Source organism: Sus scrofa, chromosome 9, assembly GCF_054392235.1.
Source record: "Sus scrofa isolate SSC_HxYL_T2T_F1_AM1 chromosome 9, Sscrofa_HxYL_maternal_Yorkshire_Landrace_v2.0, whole genome shotgun sequence".
Lineage (NCBI taxonomy): Eukaryota > Metazoa > Chordata > Mammalia > Artiodactyla > Suidae > Sus > Sus scrofa.
In genome coordinates this window covers 139,901,619-139,917,441 of record NC_139391.1, presented here as the reverse complement: position 1 = coordinate 139,917,441, position 15,823 = coordinate 139,901,619, and the positions used below count along the sequence as shown (strand labels likewise).

The window sequence follows — 15,823 nt, the reverse complement described above, 5'->3', positions numbered from 1 at the left end:
TTAATTCACTTTCATCATCTAAATCTTTTTTTTTTTTTTCCTTTTTTGGCCACACCATGGTGTGTGGAAGTTGCCAGGCCAGGGATCCAAATCTGAGCCACAGCTGCAACCCACACCACAGTTGCAGCAACACCAGACTCCCAACCCACTGCACCAGCCTGGGACTGAACCAGAGCCTTAACAGAGACAAGCCAGATCATTCATTAGCCGGGGAACTTCCTAAATCTTTTATGCAATCAATTTACCATCTTTTATTCATAGAATCTGGATTTTTTCCCCCCTAAACATAAAGACCACCATACTTTAAAGGCGCTTGTCAAAGCTAAAGTAAAATAGGCAACGGCAACAGCTGAATTGTGAATATTTGTCAGCCAGTCACAAAATCAATGGGAAATTGCTAGTTTCAAATGAGAATCACATTACTAAAAACAAACAACACCCCCCCAAAAAAATCTACCTCTTAACATTAAAAGCTTTCTCTGAAGATCTCAAACTAAAAATAAAATTCCAACTAAACCTAAAGTAATGTTATCCCCGTTTTTTATGTGTAGGTCAATCACTGACCCTCTGAAAAGCGGAAGCAGGAAAATCCTTCATTGTTCTGAATTTGCAATTACTGCCTTCAGCGGAAAGTACGGAAAAGCAGCAGTTCTGCTGTGTCATGTCCATTGTGAGTGAGTGAATCACCTCCTTTCATGGGCCATTTCTCACAGGGCCACAAAAGCAGCCTTCTCTTTCTCATCACATTTTTGTATCATGTTTTTCTTCTCATGTGTCATTATTATGCTTAAACCTTGCTTAAGATGACTAATCTTAACCTGTTAAATGGAGTTGCTTTCTGGGTAATTTCTGTGCTTTCCTAGGTCTCCTGCACTCAGGGCCTCCAATCACGGCTTCTCAGGAAGGGGCCCAAGCATATCCGGGCATTAGTGTCATCCAAAGGCAGCAGAAGGGGACACTACAGGAGGGGACACTGCAGGAGGGGTGCTGCAGGAGGAGGTGCTGCAGGAGGGTCCGGTCTAGGAGAAACGGTCATCTGCCAAGTCTGCTCGTGCTCACAAAGCAGTGGCCACCTTTCCAAACAAACAGAAAGGCCTCTTCTTTCTTCCAAGAGTCCCCGGAGGGCAGCTCCCACTGGGAGTTCTGTTCTGCACCCCAGATTTCACACCCCACAGCCATGTTTACAGATGCCCTTTCCTTCAGTACAGCTGAGCTGCTGTGGCATGAGGGGAGGTGCTGACAACGCCTGCACACAAATATGTATGTACAGGGCTCCAGGGGAAAATGGTATATTGACATCTCCTCACAGAATTTTTCTTTTCCCAAACAAAATAAGAGGGAGAAAAAGGAAAAGAAATGAAAATAGAGCAGACAAAGACAGGAGTGGGGGGAAAAGACAATTTGTCGTTACCTAATAAGAATGCTACAAAACGTGCTTGCTTCAGCAGCACATATACTAAAACTGGAGCAATATAGAGAAGATTAGCATGGCCTCTATGCAAGCATGACATGCAAATTTGTGAAGGGTTCCATATTTTTAAGAGAGATCCTAAATAACACAATAGAAAAGTTACACTTAATTGACATTTTCACAACATTACATCAAAAAAAAAAATCAGAATATACATTCTTCTCCAGTGCACATGGAACATTCTCAAGGATCGATCACATACTGGGGCACAAAGCAAACCTCAACAAATTTAAGAGTATAGAAATTATTTCAAGTATCTTCTCTGACCACAATGGCATGAAACTACTAATCAACCACAGGAAAAGAAATGAGAAAAAACTAACTACATGGAGACTAAACAACATGCTACTAAAAGACCAATGGGTCAATGAGGAAATCAAGAAGGAAATTAAAAAATACCTCAAGACAAATCATAATGAAGCCACAACCACTCAAAATCTATGGGATGCTGCAAAAGCAGTGCCCAGAGAGAAATTCATAGCAATAGGCCTTCCTCGAAAAAGAAGAAAAATCTCAAATCAACAACCCACCACTTAAATGAATTAGAAAAAGAAGAACAAACAAAACCTAAAGTCAGCAGAAGGAGGGAAATCATAAATATCAGAGAAGAAATCAATAAAGTAGAGACTCAAAAAACAATAGGAAAAAAATCAATAAAACCAAGGGCTAGTTCTTTGAAAAACTAAACAAATTTGACAAATCTCTGGCCAGACTCACAAAGAAGAGGAGAGAAAAAACCCAAATAAACAAAATAAGAAATGAAAAAGGAGAAAGCATAATAGATACTGCATAGATACAAAAAACAGTAAGAGAATACAATGAAAAATTGTATGCCAACAAATCTGACAACCTAGAAGAAATGGACAACTTTCTAGAGACTTACAGCCTGCCAAAACTGAATCAAGAAGAAATAGATCAACTGAGCAGACCAATCACTAGAAACGAAATTGAATATGTAATAAAAGCACTCCCTACAAATAATAGTCCAGGACCAGATGGCTTCACAGATGGTTCTACCAAACATACAAAGAGGTACTTATACCCATGCTCCTGAAACTTTTCCAAAAGTTTGAAGAAGAAGGAACACTCCTAAACATTCTATGAAGCCACCATCACCCTAATACAGAAACCAGACAAAGATACTACCAAAAAAGAAATCTACAGGCCAATATATTTGGATATAGATGCAAAAATTCTCAACAAAACTTCAGTCAACCGAAACCAACAACATACAAAAAACATACACCACGACCAAGTGGGATTCATCCCAGGTGCACAAGGATGGTTCAACATACTCAAAACAATCAACATCATACACCATATTAACAAAAGAAAAGTCAAAAACCAAATGATCATCTCAACAGATGCATAAAAAGCATTTGACAAAGTCCAACATCCATTCATGATCAAAACTCTTACCAAAGTGGGTATAGAGGGAACATTCATTAAAATAACCAAAGCCATTTACGACAAACCCACAGCAAATATAATACTCAATGGAGAAAAGCCTTCCCACTAAAATCTGGAACAAGACAAGGATGCCCACTCTCACCACTGCTATTCAACATAGTACTGGAAGTCCTAGCCACAGCAATCAGACAAACAAAAGAAATAAAATGTGTCCAAACTGGAAGAGAAGAGGTAAAACTGTCACTGTATGTAGATGACATGATACTATATATAGAAAACCCTAAGGACTCAACCCAAAAACTACTGGAACTGATCAGCAAATTCAGCAAAGTAGCAGGATATAAGATTAACATTCAGAAATCAGTCACATTTCTGTATACTAACAATGAAATATTAGAAAAAGAATACAAAAATACAAAACCTTTTAAAATTGCATCCCAAAAAATCAATACCTGGAAATAAATCTGACCAAGAAGGTAAAAGACTTATATGCTGAGAGCTATAAAACATTAATCAAGGAAATTAAAGAAGATGTAAAGAAATGGAAAGATATTCCATGCTCCTGGGTTGGAAAAATTAATCTTGTAAAAATGGCTATACTACCCAAAGCAATCTACCGATTCAATGCAATCCCTGTCAAATTAACCATGACACTTTTCACAGAACTAGAACAAACAATCCAAAAATTTATGTGGAACCACAAGATTGCCAAAGCAATCCTGAAGAACAAAAACCAAGCAAGAGGCATAACTCTCCTAGACTTCAGACAATAATACAGAGCCACAGTTACCAAGACAGTGTGGTACTGGTACCAAAACAGACACACAGACCAATGGAACAGAATAGAGAACCAGAAATAAACCCAGAAACCTAGGGTCAATTAATCTTTGACAAAGGAGGCAAGAATATAAAATGTGAAAAAGACAGTCTTTTCAGCAAGTCTTGCTGGGAAACCTGGACAGCTGTATGCAAATCAATGAAACCAGAACACACCCTCACACCATGCATGAAAATAAACTCAAAGACTTAAACGTAAGACAAAACACCATCAAACTGCTAGATAGAGAACATAGACAAAACATTCTCTGATATCAACCTTACAGTTGTTTTCTCAGGTCAGTCTCCCAAAGCAACAGAAATAAAAGCAAAAATGAACAAATGGGACCTAGTCAAACTAACAAGCTTTTGCATAGCAAAGAAAACCAAAAAGAAAACCAAAAGACAACTTACAGAATGGGAGGAAATAGTTTCAAAAGAAGCAACTAACAAGGGCTTAATCTCTAAAATATACAAACAACCTAGACAACTCAACAGCAAAAAAGCCAACAACCCAATTGAAAAACAGGCAAAAGACCTGAATAGACATTTCTCCAAAGAAGATACACAGATAGCCAACAAGCACATTTAAAAATGCTGAACATCACTGATTATTAGAGAAATGCAAATCGAAACTACTATGAGGTACCACCTCACACCAGTCAGAATAGCCATCATTAATAAGTTCACAAATAGCAAATGCTGGAGGGGTGTGGAGAAAAGGGAACCCTCCTGCACTGTTGGTGGGAATGTAAATTGGTACAACCACTACGGAAAACAGTATGGAGGTTCCTTAGAAAACTATACATAGAACTACCATTTGACCCCACAATCCCACTCTTGGGCTTATATCCGGACAAAACTTTCCTTGAAAAAGACACATGCACCCACATGTTCATTGCAGCACTATTCGCAATAGCCAAGACATGGAAACAACCTAAATGTCCACCACAGATGAATGGATTAAGAAGATATGGTATACACAATCGAATACTACTCAGCCATAAAAAAGAACAAAATAATGCCATTTGCAGCAACATGGATGGAACTAGAGACTCATATTAAGTGAAGTAAGTCAGAAAGAGAAAGACAAATACTATATGATATCACTTATATCTGGAATCTAATATACGGCACAAAAGAACCTTTCCACAGAAAAGAAAATCATGGACTTGGAGAACAGACTGTGGTTGCCAAAGGCGGGGGTGGGGAGTGGGGTGGACAGGGAGCGTGGGGTTAATAGATGCGAACTATTGCCTCCGGAGTGGATGAGCCATGGGATCCTGCTGTACAGCACAGGGAACTATATCTCGTCACTTATGATTCAGGATGATAATGTGAGAAAAAAGAATGTATACATGCACGTGTGACTGGGTCACCTCACTGTACGGTAGAAAATTGTCAGAACACTGTAAACCAGCTAAAATGGAAAAAATAAAAATCATTATTAAAAAAAGAATGCTACCAAACTGTCAACAGGAGTTCCCGTTGTGGCTCAGCAGGTTAAGAACCCCCATAGGGAGTTCCCGTCGTGGCGCAGTGGTTAACGAATCCGACTAGGAACCATGAGGTTGCGGGTTCGGTCCCTGCCCTTGCTTAGTGGGTTAACGATCCGGCGTTGCCGTGAGCTGTGGTGTAGGTTGCAGACGCGGCTCGGATCCCGCGTTGCTGTGGCTCTGGCGTAGGCAGGTGGCTACAGCTCCGATTCGACCCCTAGCCTGGGAACCTCCATATGCCGCGGGAGCGGCCCAAGAAATAGCAACAACAACAACAACAACAACAAAAAGACAAAAGACCAAAAAAAAAAAAAAAAAAAAAAAAAAAAAAAAAAAAAAAAAAAAAAAGAACCCCCATAGTGTCCATGAGGATGCTGGTTTGATCCCTGACCTCACTCAGTGGGTTAAGGATCCAGTGTTGCTGCAAGCTGTGGTGTAGGTCACAGATGCAGCTTAGATCCAGTGTTGCTATGGCTGTGGTATAGGCCAGCAGCTGCAGCTCCAATTAGACCCCTAGCCCTGGGATTTCCATATGCCATGGGTATGGCCTAAAAAACAAAAAACAAAAAAACTGTCAACAAACAAGTTTCCTGAGCACATCACCCAAGCCCAGCGTGGCTCGGTCCCAACTTGGCCCAGCATCTCCAAAACCATAACAACGTGGCCGCACAACCTCAAGGGCTCTCCCTAGTCAGAAAGGAAGAAGGAAGCTAGCTCTGCTGGAGAAGAATCCAGAAAAATGGGGAAAGAATTCAAGTTCGGAGAATAACTTCCCCAACTGGATGGAGTAAACACGTAACAAAACGTCAAAGGCGAGCACAGAGCCCAGCTGGGCTAATACGACTTGCAAGTCATTTCCGCCATCACCCAAACACCCCTCCCGCTGGGGAAAACCGGCAGGTACAGAGCATGCGCAGAGACTGCCCTAGAGTTTGAAGGAGAAATCAGACTTGTCTCAGGTTTACTGAAAAGATAGTCAAGGACAACCACAACACCTGGGCAAACTGCCCAAGTACGAATCAGAGGAGAGGAGAGAACACAACAGCAATCTAAAGATTCTGGAAGGAAATAAACAAATAAAGCAAAGAAAAGAAAGTCATGGAGCATGACGAGAAAAGAAACAACTCCAATAAAATAAGTCATTTCTGTACAACTGTTTCATAAAGAAGAACAATTTAATAAGAACAAACGTTCAAAAAACAAGATCTTAAAAAAGATAATAAATGAAAAGAGAGGTTGCAGATCCAAGGGAAAAATAACAAAAAATCATGACTGTGGAATTCTAAATGATTCAGAAACCACAAAAACAGAATAATAACGTACCTCCTTTAGGAGTTCCCGTTGTGGCACAGTGGTTAACGAATCCGACTAGGAACCATGAGGTTGTGGGTTTGGTTCCTGCCCTTGCTCAGTGGGTTAACGATCCGGCAACGTGAGCTGTGGTGTAGGTTGCAGACGTGGCGCGGATACCGCGTAGGCCAGAGGCTACAGCTCCCATTTGACCCCTAGCCTGGGAACCTCCACATGCGATGGGAGCGGCCCTAGAAATGGCAAAAAGACAAAAAAAAAAAAAAAAAAAAAAAAAAACAGAATAGACACTGGTTAAATTTAATTCTTGCATTAGAGAAACAGTTTGAGATAACAACAGTGACTTTTTAAAACAGTTTTAAAGGCAAAAATATTAACGAAAAAAGCTAATATAAGCAGCTTTGAAAATCAAAAAACTCCACAACCTAAGAATAACTGCCATCTCTGAAACAGACAATCTGAAAAATGGAACGAAAAATATGCTCAAGTGTATAACACAGGAAAATTTCCCTAAATAGAGAAAACTTTATCTCAAGACTGAAAGAGTATGCTGTGTTTCTAAAAAAGAAAGTGCAGCTGAACTACAGTTATTAAACTTCAAAGGTAATGGACAAATACTGCAAAGCATCCACACGGAGGAAAAACACTAGTCTCCTCAAATATGTCCTCAAAATATTCAATGCTAGATAACAATGCATCAATATTTACTAAGTCCTAGGAGAAAGAAAGTGTGATAAAAATGTGATACCCAGTAGTTCCCTGGTGGCCTAGCAGTTAAGGATTCAGCATTGTCATTGCTGTGGCTGGGGTTCCATCCCTGGTCTGGGAACTTCCAACCACTGAGGATGCGGCCAAAAAAATGGCACCCACTGCAAATGACCTTTAAATAAAAAAACAACATAATCCATTCTCAACCATAAAAGAACATAGATAATTATTAACTGTGCATGCTGAGTGGGGAAAGGTTTAGCAGTGAAATCCAACCAAAATGAAAATGGGACAGAATTAAAAATCTGACAATATATCACCCTACAGTTAATACGATGCCGATTAGCAACAATAGGGGAATTCCTGCCGGAAGAATGTAGCTTTGTTCCATTGCTGGCCTTACAGATATGATAATGAAAGACATCTCCAAGGAGCTGGAAGGAGGGCGTTAACAAAAAATAAATGAAAAAGCATAAAGAAGTAATGAACTGAATCTGCAAGTGTAAGACTGATTAGCAAAGAGGAGAGCTCCCCTCAAGGGAAACAGGGAGAAACCAGGGAAGGCAATTTTTAAATAACCAGTGGCTGAGAATTTCCCAGAACCTAAAAAAACACAAAGTCATTGATAAAAGAAATCTAACACTTATCAGGAAACATAAATCCACATCAACAATATCAGCACAAAATCAAAGAGAGGATCTCAACAGCAAATCAAGAAACAAAGACACAGTTTCTCAAAGGAACAATGAGACTGACCGAAGACTCATTAATAGCCGGAAACTAGAAGATAATTAAATATCTTTAGGTGACTTGGAGGAATTCTGTCCATCTATGATTGTGCATCCAGAAAACCTACTTCTCAAAAATGAGGGTAAAAAAAAATTTTCAGATAATCAGAAACCAAGTTATCCAGCACTAGACTGGATAAAAGAGGAGTTCCCGTGTGGCTCAGCTGGTTAAGATCCCAGCTATTGTCCAGGAGGAGGCAGGTTTGATCTCTGGCCTCGCTCAGTGGGTTAAGGATCTGGCATCACCACAAGCCGTGGCAAAGGTCACAGATGTGGCTTGGATCTAGTGCACTGCTGTGGCTGAGGTGTAGACCTCAGCTGGAGCTCCAATTCGATCCCTAGCCCAGGAGCTTCCATATGGGGCAGATGTGGCCCTCAAAAGAAGAAGGAAAAAAAAAAACTGGACAAAAGTAAAGAAATGAGAAAGATATACTAGGTAAATATTAAACAAATGACAGAAATATCAGACAAGAGACTTTAAGACAAAGAGGATTATTAGAGAGAGAGGACCGCTACATAATAAAAAGTGAGAGGAAGGTATAATAATTTTATACATTTATATGCTTAATAAATATAACCAAACATATAAAGCAACAATTGCTAAAACTACAGAAAGAAAATTCCAAAGTTACTTTCGCAGGAGAAGAATTCAATACTTCTCTCACAATACTTCTCTGATAATTTCTGGTAAGAAAATGTTTTGTTTTGTTTTGTTTTGTTTTTGTTTCTACCTTATGGAAGTTCCCAGGCTAGAGGTCATACAGAGCTGCAGCTGACACCTGTGCCACAGCCATGGCAATATCAGACCCAAGCCACATCTGTGACCTACACCAAAGACTGCAGCAACGCCGGATCCTTAACCCACTGAGGAAGGCCAGGGATCAAACCCGGACCCTCACAGAGACAACACAGGTCTTACGTATTTTTTATTTTTATTTTTTACTTTTTTTTTTTTGTCTTTGGTCTTTTTAGGGCCATACCTGAGGCATATGGAGGTTCCCAGGCTAGGGGTCTAATCGGTGCTGCAGCTGCTGGTCTACACCAGAGCCACAGCAATGCCAGATCCGAGCCGCATCTGCGACCTACACCATAGCGCACAGCAATGCCAGATCCTTAACCCACTGAGCGAGGCCAGAGATTGAACCCACAACCTCATGGTTCCTAGTCAGATTCATTTCCGCTGCGCCACGATGGTAACTCCCTATGTATTTTTTAAATAAGATACTATTTATATTATCAATGAAAAGTCAAAGCACCTGGAGGTGGGTGACTCTAACCAAAATACATGCAATTATTTCATGAAGAAAATTCTGCAGCTTTATTGAAAGACTCAAGAAAGCCTAAATAAATGAATAGATGAACATTGTTGATGCATAAGTAATGGCAACACCATCAAGAGGTTAATTCTGCCCAAACTGATCGATAGGTTCGATGCAATGCCAACAGAATTCCAACAAGCTTTGTTTCTTTTGTATTGATTTTGCTGTTGTCAAATTTAATGAGCTGGCTCTAGAATGTATTTGGAAAAACAAAGACAAAAAAAAAAAAATCCAGGACAATTTTCACCAACAAATTGAAGGAATTTGACCTCCCACATATAAGACTTTCTATAAAATGATAATAATAAGACCAGGCACTGTTAGGTCAACAATACAGAAAGAGGCTCTGATTCGACCTCTAGGCTGGGAACTTCCATAAGGACAAAACAAAAATCCAAATAAGAGAAACGTGATCCGGGTTAGAAAGGTGGTCTAGGGACCAATGGGAGAAAAACTTGCTAATTCAACGAACAGCGCTGAGGGGGTTGGTTATCCCCAGAGAGGGAGCGGGGGCAGGGCAGCCCGCATCACACGCACGGCTCTAACGGGGACACAAAGACACTTCCAGGGGTTACAAGAAGGCCCAGAGCATCTCCTTCAGTTTTGTCTGTGTTACATACCACACACACACACACACACAAACACACACACACAAGGAAAATTCAGCCATGTGAAATTAAAGCCTCTGTTCCTCAGAGAAGCTATTTGAAAAGGGAGACTCACCACAGACTTGAAGAATCTATTTCAACGTATACAACTAACGATGGGGTATCCAGAATATACATACACATGCCCACAAATCAACGAGGAGATAATCCAACAGGAAACACTCAAAAAGGAGCTCCTGCTGTGTCTCAGTGGGTTAAGAACCCAGCACAGCCCTTGCGAGGGTTAAGGATCCGGCGTTGCCCCAAGCTGCCAAGTAGGTTGTAGATGCAGCTCAGATCAGGTGCTGCTGTGGCTGTGGCTGTGGCACAGGCTCCGGATTTGACCCCTAGCTTGGGAACGTCCATAGGCCACCAGTGTGGCTGTAAAAAGAAAAAAAGAAAACACTCAAAAAATAGGAGCAGACAAGAGCAAATTATGAACACCTCGTAAATACACAAGCAGATGCCCAATCTCGGTGGTCCTCAGGCAGACACACAGTCGCCGTGAGATACCATCTGACATCCACCTGTTTGGGAAAAGGAAAAAGCCTGACAACATCAAGTGCTGGTGAGATCTTTCATGAGCAGCCTGACAATATTATGAAACTGAAGATGTGCAAATTCTATGGCTCAATAATTTACCAACTATGTAACAGACTGGACCGTATTACTTTAGCTATATTAGACAAGTTTTAACCTACAAAAAAAGCTTCGGCCTAATAGTTACCGTCGTGTGTGTGTGTGTGTGTCAGCATATGGATGTTTCCAGGCAGAGGTCAAATCGGAACTGCAGCTGCCGGCCTCCACCACAGCCACAGCAAGTTGGGATCCAAGCCACACCTGCAACCTACACCACAGCTCACGGCAACTCGGGATCCTTAACCCACTGAGCAAGGCCAGGGTTGGAACCTGAGTCCTCATGGATACTAGTCGGGTTTGTGACTACTGAGCCACAGTGGGAACTCCCTAACAGTTACTTTTTGAGATGGTTTGCACATGTGAACCAAAGGTGGGCTCAGTCTGCTTATAAAAGCATTATCTGTGAATGAAAAACCTGGGGGGAGGTCATGCCGAAAACAAGTGGAGAAGGGATGGATAAGTGTTGGCGTGCGAGAGCCACAGGACCAGTGACCTCACTGGCTTCGGGAAGAGCATCCTCGGGCGGGAACACACCTGACCGAGTCCCCCTCGGGGAGGGGAGGGGGGGCGAAGGCGCCTGTGAAGGAACCTGAAGCAGAGCCCGCAGCGCCCGAAGGAGACTGCGGAGGATGCAGCCACACAGAGGACCAAGCCCTGGCCTGCAGCTGCTCGCTCCCATCGCCCTGGAGCGCCGCCGGCGCCTGCTCATCGGTCGCCTCGTCCTCCCAGGGCCAGTGAGCGGGTAATACTGCCCCGCTTGTACAAACTGGAAATCAAGGGGAGTGGTGTTTTCCTGCTTTCCTCCAACCCGTTTGTGATGGAACCAGGGCTGAATCTCGGGCCTGCAGATTAGAGAAGTTAATTTCCCATCTCACTTGAACAAGACATCTCAGAGACTAAGTGTAAACCCATTTTTACCCTCCGAGTTGCTTAGTCAGCATGTGGGTTTGGTTACAATTGACAACCACAAAGAATAAGATGCTTTGGTACAAAAAATAATAATAATAAATGAATTAACAAGGAAAGAAGGCTGTTTGGAAGGAGGGGCTCGTCAGGAGATCTCAGCGGCTGAGAGAAGAGGAAAACAGGCCAGTAGGTTTAGAATATCAAGGAAGCTGTAGCACAACATATAATTAGTCTGTTGCCCTTCTCTTTGGAAACAAAGGGCTTTGAAATAAGCGTGAAATTCTATTGTGTGTCTTTGGAGCACCTAGGCCTCTGGATGCCAACCTCTCAGAAAAGGAGACTTTCCCAGAAGTATCATGAGGTCCTAGCTATAAAATACCGCAAGAAAAGTGGCTTCAGACAAAGCATGAGGCGAAACCAAATGGCAGGAGTTCCTGTCATGGCTCAGTGGGTTTAGAAGCCAATGTTGTCACCACGAGGATGCAGGGTTGATCCCTGGCCTTCCCCAGTGGGTTAAGGATCCCTCATTGCTGCAAGTTGCAGATGCAGCTTGGATCCGGTGTTGCTGTGGCTGTGGCATAGGGCGGCAACTGCAGCTCTGATTTGACCCCTAGCCTAAGAACCTCCAAATGCTGCAGGTGCACCTGTAAAAAGAAAAAAAAAAAAAAAGAAACTCTCAACTGAGTTGACCTACATCACTGAGGTCCAGAGCTGGGACTTCTTGCAGCCTCTCCATCAAGTCTGAACTTCCGTCTTGAGAGGACCTTTTGCAAAACTTTACGTTGGTTCCAGAGTAAGTTTGGTACCAGGAGGAAGAAATGGAGAAACTCTCCCTTTGCTTATCTTTTGGAGCTTTATATTGAAAAGCCATTGCTTTTCTTCAACAGATACAACGAAACATTCGTCTAGCACTTCCCTCTTTCCAGCCCTGTGCCGGGACTTCAGCGTAAGTTATAAAGATGAATAAGGAATAAATTCTTTCATCAGGAACTGGTAGGAAACAAGCAACACACATGAGAACACTCTTTCTGGAAGTCAGGTGAACAATATTTTTCAAAATAGTAGATGTCTATACTTTTTGCTAAAAAGATTCCAACTCAATGGATGTTTTTAAGAAGACAACTGGTAAATCTGTGCCCAAAACAAAAAACAAAAACAATTTCTACATCGTTTCCTGCCACAGCTACATCTAGTGAGCATAGAGACCCTACAGCCGAGAGGAGGCTGAGGTCACGGGAGAAAGGCAGCAGGACAAGTGTCCAGGAATAAATGCTCCACCCACAGGAACACAGAGGGTCCAAGAGGGCTGCAGGGCGCCCAGGAGAGGAGAGCTGAGACCACCTTCCCCAGGTTCCCACTCACACTGAACACGGTTCTGATCAAAATTCTAACTGGAATCATTTTTTATTTTTGATTTTTTTAATAAATGGGATTTTTAAAAAATTTCTACTTCAGAAAGATTTTTTTTTTCTTTTTAAGGCCTAACCTGCAGCATATGGAAGTTCCCAGGCTAGGAGTCAAATCGGAGCTGCAGCAACACTGGATCCAAGCTGCATCTGCCACGCAAGCCACAGCAATGCTGGATCCTTAACCCACCGAGCAAGGCCGGGGATCGAACCCAAAACCTCATGGGTACTAGTTGGGTTCTTTTCTTTTTTTTTTTTTTTTTTTTTTTTTTTGTCTTTTTGCCTTTTCTAGGGCCCCTCCCATGGTATATGGAGGTTCCCAGGCTAGGGGTCGAATTGGAGCTGTAGCTGCTGGCCTACACCTGAGCCACAGCAACGCAGGATCCAAGCCACGTTTGCGACCTACACCACAGCTCACGGCAATGCCAGATCCTTAACCCACTGAGCAAGGCCAGGAATCGAACCTGCAACCTCATGGTTCCTAGTCAGATTCGTTAACCACTGCACCACAACGGGAACTCCACTAGTCAGGTTCTTAACCCACTGAGCCACAATGGGAATTCCCTGGAATCATTTTTTAACTCAAAATGATACAAAAATATAATTGGTGAGCAAATAGTCTCCAAAAGCAAAGAAAATTCTGGATGAAAAAAAACTATGAAATATTATAATCCTATAAAAATATTAGCAATATGAAAGAATCAATGCTTTTTTAGAAATGAAATTGGTGCAAAAACAATCAGAAATGCAGATCAATGACATATCATGGGATGCCCCCAAATAAACTCCACTAAGTTGCAAAACATATGACAAAATAACATTTTTTGGTACAATGAAGCAAGGAAGAATTCAACAAGGTGTCAGGCCACCTGAATTCAGATTTTTTTCATACAGCTAGACTAAGTCCTTAGGCGGTGCTCAAGAGTGCACTCGAAGGAGATGAAGTCCAAACAGGTTTTCTAGAAAAACTAGAAAAAAGGAGAATATTCATCAAACGTACGGATGAATGAAGTATGTAATTCCCGAAGTTCTGGAATTATAAAAAACATACTTCAAAGAGAAGAAGAGATGATATTGGAAGATATACAAATTAAATATGAACAATAAAAATAAGGAAACAAACAAGCAAAAAGAACAACTGCCTGTGGAACTACTGGTAATACATGTGGCAAAGTCTTGATAACCAATCAGCAAGAAAAATTGTTCAGGCCACTAATCACGACATTGGACGAGAATGCGATGGGCAATTTATATAAAGGACAATACATATTTTTATTCAATGTCCCTTCTTACCCAATCCCATCGCAGTATTCGAGAATACTGAATCAACCTTAGTGTGCCATTGCACAGATGCCTCGGCCAGCCCCTCTCAGAGCAGCGTGAAGCTGCAGCTTCGCCTCCCAGACGCAGGGGAAGGAGGCAGGACCAGTGGCTGTGATTCACTCCCAGCTGAGCAGAGAATGCAGGTGTGTTCTCCGGGAGACTTGCTCTGAGGGACCCCCTGTGCTGGACAGCACATTTCACGGGGAGGGGGGAGCCAGGGGCACACCTGAATTCTAACTTGCCTATGAACTCCCGAAGCACCCCACGGTGAGAGTTTGTCTCCTGAGGCTGGAGTAGAGCTGACATGATGAGCCCCAGGCTGGGCCCTGGGGACACCGCCCCCCCTCACAGCCTCAGAATCCCACCTTAACAGTCATTGCAGATGTAGTTAGTTGAAACAGGGACTACTGGAGTTGTGGGGGGGGCCTCTGAGCCAAGACAACCGTGCCCTTATAAACAGGAGACATTTGATGACCTGGAAGCTGCCTGTTTTGTCTTTTAAAAACAATGCACATTTTGCTTTCCTCTTGATGACAATCTGTTTCTTTTCATAGTAAAAGGCGTGCATTTTCTCCACATAGTTGAGTAAAATGGCGCATCAGAGGAATAAAAAAGGAGAATTGTAGAAGCCGACTAGTACAGAGGGCAGGTGGTCTGAAGAGACTCAGAGGGGACAGCCACCTGCAGTCAAGGAGAGAGGCCTGAGAGGAAGCCTGCCCTGCGCCAGCCAGCCTCAGACTGGGAGACCGCAGAGCTTAGAGACGGGACGTCTGCGGTTCCAGCCTTCGGGTCCGTGGCACCTGTTAACGTCAGCCCGAGCTGCCTCACACACTCTCCATGGTCGGCGCTGCGGTGCCCCAACGGCCTGTGGGCCTCATTCTGTCATCACAGGACTGCCAATGCAACAGCATGGTAAACGCATCGCAGTCACCCCTTACGGCACTGAGATCCCATGCCAGGGACTTTTTTCTAACCATTTTTATTTGCAGAACCTTTCAGAGACCGTCATACCCAGAACTCCACTAGCACCACTTCCAAAATCAGTCTGTCAACAGCTCATGTCTGAACTTTTGAACTTTGTTTTTCTCTAATATAAATCTAGAATGCTATTTATATATATATATATCTATATATATACATATATACACACATACATACACATATATACAACTGTAGCATCTTCTGAGGAACCATTTTCTGATCTTTTTTCCAACCTATCAAAGGGTCAGCTTTGGACCTTTGACCCCCGCATTCCTGCTAATGCCCTTAGGAGACCTTTATAGCAAATCTGACAAGTAATTGGTAACTTGTAATCATACACAACCTCTAAGACTTAAGCACTTTTCCAAAAGAAATAGGAGCTACTTTACTTCTACGACTTAATATCTAAAATGTTTTGCAACTTCAGACAAATACAGAAATTGTGGCATCATGTTAATTGTTTCCAAAAGGAAATTATTCTTTAACGCCAAGTTAGGCTTTCAGCACCTGAATCCAGTGGTGAACAAAAGCCTCAAAGAAATGAGAGGCGCTCTGTCTTGTGGGGAAAACACACGCATGCACCTGAAAGCTCTGAGGTTTCAAGC

The 15,823-nt window shown here is 42.3% G+C and overlaps 1 protein-coding gene and 1 non-coding gene across 14 annotated transcripts in view; one reads left to right on the top strand and one right to left on the bottom strand.

Moving 5' to 3' along the window:
• ABCA13 (ATP binding cassette subfamily A member 13) overlaps positions 1–15,823 on the bottom strand; it is a 349,393-nt gene that overhangs the window by 317,894 nt on the left and 15,676 nt on the right. The gene's annotated exons all lie outside the window — the stretch shown is intronic.
• On the top strand, positions 1,433–1,539 carry LOC146400242 (U6 spliceosomal RNA). The gene has a single exon (XR_014816986.1). It is a non-coding gene; the product is annotated as a U6 spliceosomal RNA (small nuclear RNA).